Below are 6,738 nucleotides of genomic sequence, written 5' to 3'. Positions count from 1 at the left end.
ATTGGAACATCACCACTACGTATTGCCTATGTTCCAATTTGAAAATGACCCCCTGACAACTTTTCTGAATCCACGAGGGTGATGTAGGGGGCTGCACACTCTGCATCCCAAGAGCCTTGATTTGATGCCTACTTCGACATTATTCTGTGTGCTCCGTTCCTGTTTGTTAAATCAAGACAACAATGTATGCATTATGGCGTCATTGGCGGGTGACCATGAGATACTCATGTAAAGTGGTTGGCATGGTGCAGGCACATGTCACCCCTTGGTAAATGCTACTCATCCTTCCTGTTCACTAACACAAGCACCATTTGCTTTCTGGTTCTGTTGAGTGGTATTAAAGCCTAAACCTGAAATTCCCCCCCCCCCAAGATACAAGTACTGAAGACGTGGTCCTGATGTAGCAGTGTGGAGGACTGAGGCCCTTGGGCTCCCTACCCTCACCAGCTCTGGTTAACTTGTAATTGAATGGGCTACTGGAACGTGGTGGGAAATTTTAGGAGGTGGGACCTGATGGGTTGAAACAAATCAGCAGACATAGCTTTGTGGGACATATTGTCTCCCAGTCCCCTTCCTTGTTCTCTGCCGGCTTTCTGACTAACACAAATCAGCTGCTCCTCTCTGCCACATCCTTCCGCCATGATCCGGTTGCCTCAACTCTGTGCTGGGATTAATAAAGCCAAGTGCCCATCGCTGGAAGCTCTGGAACTGTGAACCTTTGAACTGTGAGCCAAGTGAACCTTTCTCACTTCACCTTTGTAAGTTTACATATTTATTTATAAATTTATATGTGTACACATACGTGTATGCCGTGACCTAAGTGTGGAAGACAATTTGTGAGAACGGTTTTCAAGGGTTGCTTCTCTCCCTCTCTTGTGTGCGCCCTGAAGATTGAACTCAGGATGTCACGCTTGGTGGTAAGTGCCCTTACCCCCTGACTCATGCCTTCCCACCTTGAAGAAGTTTCTTTGGGGTGTTTTGTCTTTGGGGTGTTTCGTCACAGTGATAAGCAGATAGCTAAGGGCAACAGTGAAGATTGTGCAGAACTTTCATGGCTCAATCTGTTTGCCGAATGAACAGCATCGATTCCAGCCAGGGGTGATGGTTCGTGCCTTTAATCCTGGTAGACTGAAGGAGCGGCAGGGGCTGGAGAGATGACTCCAGTAGTTAAGAGCACTTGCTGCTCTCGCAGAGGACCTGAGTTCAAGCTCCAGCACCCATATGATGGCTCACAGCCATCCAGACTCAGCTCCAGGGATGGGATGCACCCTACTGGCCTTCACAGGCACCGGGCACACATGGTGCACATACACAAGAGGAAATGGACATGTCTAATATAAATAAATACATAACGGCAGAGGCAGGCAGATCTCCGTGAGTGTGAGGCCAGCATGGGCGACATACTGAGTTCCAGAACTATGTGGTGAGATCTGTCTCAAAGGAGGGAAGGTACAATCCCCACTGAAGGGGTAGATTGGACCTCTGTCCTCTGGAAACTTGAGTTGCTGGAGAAAGCCAGCATCTGCCATCCTCCCGGAGCTGAGTTACTGAAACGTGGTCCTTGCGTCCTTCCGGGGCAGGTGCTCACTCAGTGCTCCGGCTGCCCTGTCATCAGTAGGGTGATGTCATCATCACAGTCCTGCGCCTCCAGGCTTCTCCTTCCTGTGCAACAACCTCTTCAGAAGCAGCATAGAGAGAGCATTTGCTTCACTGGCTCCTTTGCATTTGTTGTCTTCAAAGACATCAAGCGGTCCTTCTTCCTCGGGTGGCAGCAGGTCGCTTTCACGCTCCACTGTGTCCAGTGTTGGATTAGCGGTGCAACTCAGTAGGATCCATTAAACTCATCTGCAAAATCCTCTACCCAAAACATATTAAGGACTTGGGCAATTTTTATTACCATAAAAGTGATTCCTTCATACAATTGAGTATTGTCTTTCTCGTCTTTCTTCACGGGAACATCTTTGACACACTGCATTATTAGCTATTGACACCACGGCTGGTACTCAGAGCCAGTAGGCTACTGATGAAATACATTACACACCATCAGGATTTCTTTTTCTTTAATTTATTTATTTACTTCTGGTTTTTGTTTTATTTTATTTTTCTGAGATAGAGTCACATATTTACCAATTGTCTGTGAACTTGCTACGTAGCCAAAGTTGACCTTGAACTCTTGATTCTCTGGACTCCACTTCTCAAGTCCTGAGATTACTAGCGTGTGCTGTGTCCAGCTAAATTTCTCCTTATAAGTCTCATTTTTCATCAGTGAAGGGTAGTTTTCTAAGTTCGCTTGAAGAAGCTACTACATTAATATACATTAGCTCTTCTGGCAGCCACAGCTTGGCTACGCCAACACCTCCATAAAGAGTAAGGCGTGCAAATCAGCTCTTGTAGGGCTGTGAGCAGTGGCGAGTGCATCAGCCCTGAGGTGGCCAATACATCCCAGTTTAGAGTGATAACACCTTCAGATATGACTGTTATTGTCTTATGTTTTAACACAGTTCAAATATTCTCGGTTTTGAAAACTGAATCTTTACAAAATAATATCCCACAGAATCCAGTTTACATAAAGAAATGTCCTTACACAGTAAAGCCTATGGGGCTGGAGAGATAGCTCAGTGGTTAAGAGCATCTGCTCTTGCAAGAAGGCCGGGGTTCAGTTCCTGGCACCCACATGGCCCAATAACAAAGCAAGTCCTTATTTGGGAGAGATTTTTTTTTCCTGGAAGATATGGCCCCTAGAAGCATCCCACAAGTGCAGGGCTGGAGTTGATGGATAGATTCCACACCATCCTTGTCCCTTGGTAGGGCAATTGCATGTTCTACACTGTCTTTGAGGAAATACCGGGAGTGGGGTTGGACCCAAAGTGCTAACCTCATCAGCACAACCTCATTGGCTCTCTCCTTTTCCCACCCTACCTCCCCATGTCCTTACCATGCTGCCCTATGGTGTTACCACAAAGTCATTCACATGTCACCACTGACATGGGGCTGCTGCTCCCTAATTGACATACACACCATCTGGAAGGAGCCACACCCAGTTGTGGTGGCACATTGAGAACAAACTGAAGCGCCTGTTCAGGTCACAATACTTCTCACACATGCGTTCTTGCACAACTGCTTTCTTCTCCGAGACCTGCCTCTCCTACCACAATGATTGGACATCTGATTCACGCCACTGATATGTCTACCGTTACTGTAGCGTCTGGTTGATGGTGGCTAACTCACTTTTGTCTGAGACTTCTCCCCGGCTTTTTAACCGATGCTATGGGAAGAAAAAGCTGTGAACCTGTCCCCAGCCAGGTCTCAGCACACATGGGTTTCTGTTCCCAGTGTGTGCTGGCTAGTTTCATGTTAACTTGACACAGGCTAGAGTCATCTGAGAGATAAGAACCTCAATTGAAAAAAAAAAAAAAAAAGCCCCCATAAGATCAGGCTGTAGGCAAGCTTTTGGGGCATTTTCTTTTTTTAATTAGTGATTGTGGGTGGTGCCATCCCTGGGCTGGTGGTCCTGGGTTCTATAAGAAAAGCAGGCTGAGAAAGCCACAAGGAGCAAGCCAGTAAGTAACATCCCTCCATGGCCACTGCATCAGCTCCTGCTTCCATATCCTTGTCCTGTTTGCGTTCCTGTCCTGACTTCCTTCAGTGATGGGCAGTGATGTGTAAGGGTGAGCCAGACAAACCCTTTCCTCCCCAACTTGCTTGTGGCCATGGTGTTTCCCCCACAGTAGCAGCCACTCTGACTAAGACACAGGGAGAGGGCACGACCAATCCTCGAAGGAAGACAGGTGATGAAAACACCCCCATGGGCCTGAATCCCTAGGGACAGTGTTCTAAGCCAGCTCTTCTTTGTCCCTCGCTGAAGTTTAGGTGATAGCTTTACCCAGTTATAGCAAAACACCACAAGGTAATTAAAGCAATTATTACAGCGAAGGGCACACTACAGTCACTCAAGTGCAGAGAGGAATGCTGTAGTTCTTTTTAGTTTGTTTTGATATGTAGCCCAGGCTGGCTTTGAACTCACTATAGTAACTGAAACTGACCATGAACCTCTGGTTCTCTTGCTTCTACCTCTTAGGTTCTGGGAATACAGGTTTGTTTGTTTGTTTGTTTGTTTGCCTCCTCCTCCCCCTTGCCCTTCCCCCCTCCTTTTCCTCCTCTTCCTCCTTCTCTCCCTTCCCCTCCTCCTCCTCTTCCTCCTCTTCCTCCTCCACTTCTTCAAAACAGTTTCTAGATCTCTTTCAAACTTCTTCAACCAATATTTGTCCTAAGACTTGCCAATACTGTCATCTTAGTTGTCCTACTGAGCAATATTTTCTCTTTATTATGGGGTCACATTTTTCTTTTTCTTCACATATACATCTGGGGGTGGGGACAGGAGAGGAGACAAAATCTTACTATGTAGCCCTGACTATCCTTGACTTACAAATTCTTCCACTCTTAGCCTCCAGAGCAAAATGGTTACAGATATGAGTCACCATGCTGAGCTACATATCTAGCAATTTTTGTGAATGAACCTTGTGAGTGACAAATTACAGACACTAGACTCTACTATTGCTCACTGAAGAACATCCCTCACACACACACACACACACACATACATACATACATACACACACACACACACACACACACACACACACTTTTTCTAAAGACAGGGTTTCTCTGTGCATCCCTGGCTGTCCTGGAACTCACTCTGTAGACCAGGCTGGCCTCAAACTCAGACGCCTCTGCCTCCTGTGTGCTGGGAACACCAACACGTGAACATTTCCTTTTTAAAACTCATTTTACGGTTTTCATTTGTGCATGTTTTTGTGTGTGGCAGTGCTCTTGATGTAAAGTGTGTGCACATAGAGGTTAGAGGAAATCTTTCAGAAGTTTTCTCTCTTCCTTCACGTGGGCTCCAGGGCTTGAACTGGAAGTCAGGAGAGTCACTTGGTAATAAGTGTCTCTCCAAGCTGAGCTATCTCATCAGCCCCAAAACATGTTGTTATAGTTGGAAATTATGTATCTACTGTCAGATCATTGATAGATTATATCACTTTGATTAAAGCTTGGTTTTAAAGATAGATTTTTTTTTTTAATGTTTTAAAATGTGTATGGGTGTTTGGCCAAATGTGTTTGTACACTCTGTATGTGCAGTACCTAAGGCCAGAAGAGGTCGCTAGACTATTGTTATAGATGGTTGGGAGCTAAAACATGGGTGTTGGGAATTGAACCCCTAGAAAGAACAAAATGTGTACGGAGGTGACAACTCAAGGGATCAGTTGTCTCCATCACATGGACCTGGGGATACACCTCGGGTCATTGGGCTTGGTGGCAAGCACCCTTACCTGTAAGACATCTTTTTTCATAATGATTTATTAATTTATTTATGTATATGAGTACACTGTCGCTGTCTTCAGACACACCAGAAGAGGGCATCAGATCCCATTACAGATGGTTGTGAGCCACCATGTGGTTGCTGGGAATTGAACTCAGGACCTCTGGAAGAGCAGTAAGTGCTCTAAACCGCTGAGCCATCTCTCCAGCCCCAGTTGAGACATCCTGCCTGCTCAAAATCTGTGTTTGAACAGCCTTCTGTAAGACAAAATGCACACAAGTATGGTTCTTGTCCCCTGTTCTACTGGAAGGTTCTCTGGCATCACACAGAGGCGCCCTCCTTCTCAGGTCCCATTATTGGTGGGAAGGGCTAGCCTGCAAATCACTGTACCCTGTCAGACTAGAGTTCACTTAAAAAAAAAAAAAGATCATTTTTATAGTGTATGTTTGGGTGGAGTTGCAGATGGCTGTGACACACTGTGGGTGCTGGGAACCCAACCTGGGTCTGCTCTAAGAACAGCCAGTGAGTTTAAAGGCCAAGCTCTGTGCTCCGTGCCCACTGCCACATAAACCAGATGTGGTGGGGGTACTGGTGATGCCAGCACTTGGGAGGTAGAAGCAGGAAAATCAGAAGTCCAAGGTCATCCATGACTACAGAGCAAGTTCAAGGCTGGGCTGCACTGGGCTGCACTGGGCTGCTTCAGACCTTGTCTTGAATAAAAAAGAAAAAAAAAAACTATGTAGTTTGGGTCATATGACAGGCATGCATAGTTTAGGGAATAGCTTCGGACTGGAGTGATGGCTCAGTGGTTAAGAGCACTGGCTGCTCTTCCAGAGGTCCTGAGTTCAATTCCCAGCAGCTCACAACCATCTGTAATAAGATCTGATGCCCTCTTCTGGCGTGTCTGAAGACAGCTACAGTGAACTTACATAGAATAAATAAGTCTTTAAAAAAAAAAAAAAAAAAAAAAACAACCTGGGAATAGCAACTGAGCAAAGGTGTGTCTCTATAGCAACCATCACCATGGCATCAGGCCCAAGGCAGAGGTGCTAAGTGAGATTGAGCAGAGGGATAATGCAGTGTGCTGTCTTCCTCATCCTTGTTCTAGAAATCCCACAACCTTGCCTCACACCTTGCTGGAGGCAGCCTACAGGTGGTGACAGGGTAAAAGAGACCTGGTTGCTGAGAACTGCCACATTCCCACACCCCAGCTGGCTTTCAGAGGAGGGACCAGCTCGGTTTGGTCAGCTTGGTTTCTCCGTCCAGCTCACACACCTCAAAGTGCAGAGTCCCTGCTACTCAGTACGAGATAGGGACTCACCTTTAAGGGCAACTGACCTCTGGTTCCCCAGTACTTCACTGTTCCCAATCCATGCGGGCCAGGGGGAAATGCACATTTTTAAAAATGGGATGTG

This window comes from Micromys minutus, assembly GCF_963924665.1.
Source record: "Micromys minutus genome assembly, chromosome: 2".
In the NCBI taxonomy this organism is placed as follows: Eukaryota; Metazoa; Chordata; class Mammalia; order Rodentia; family Muridae; genus Micromys; species Micromys minutus.
The sequence above is the reverse complement of the archived record's forward strand: the minus strand, read 5'-3'. Positions refer to the sequence as shown.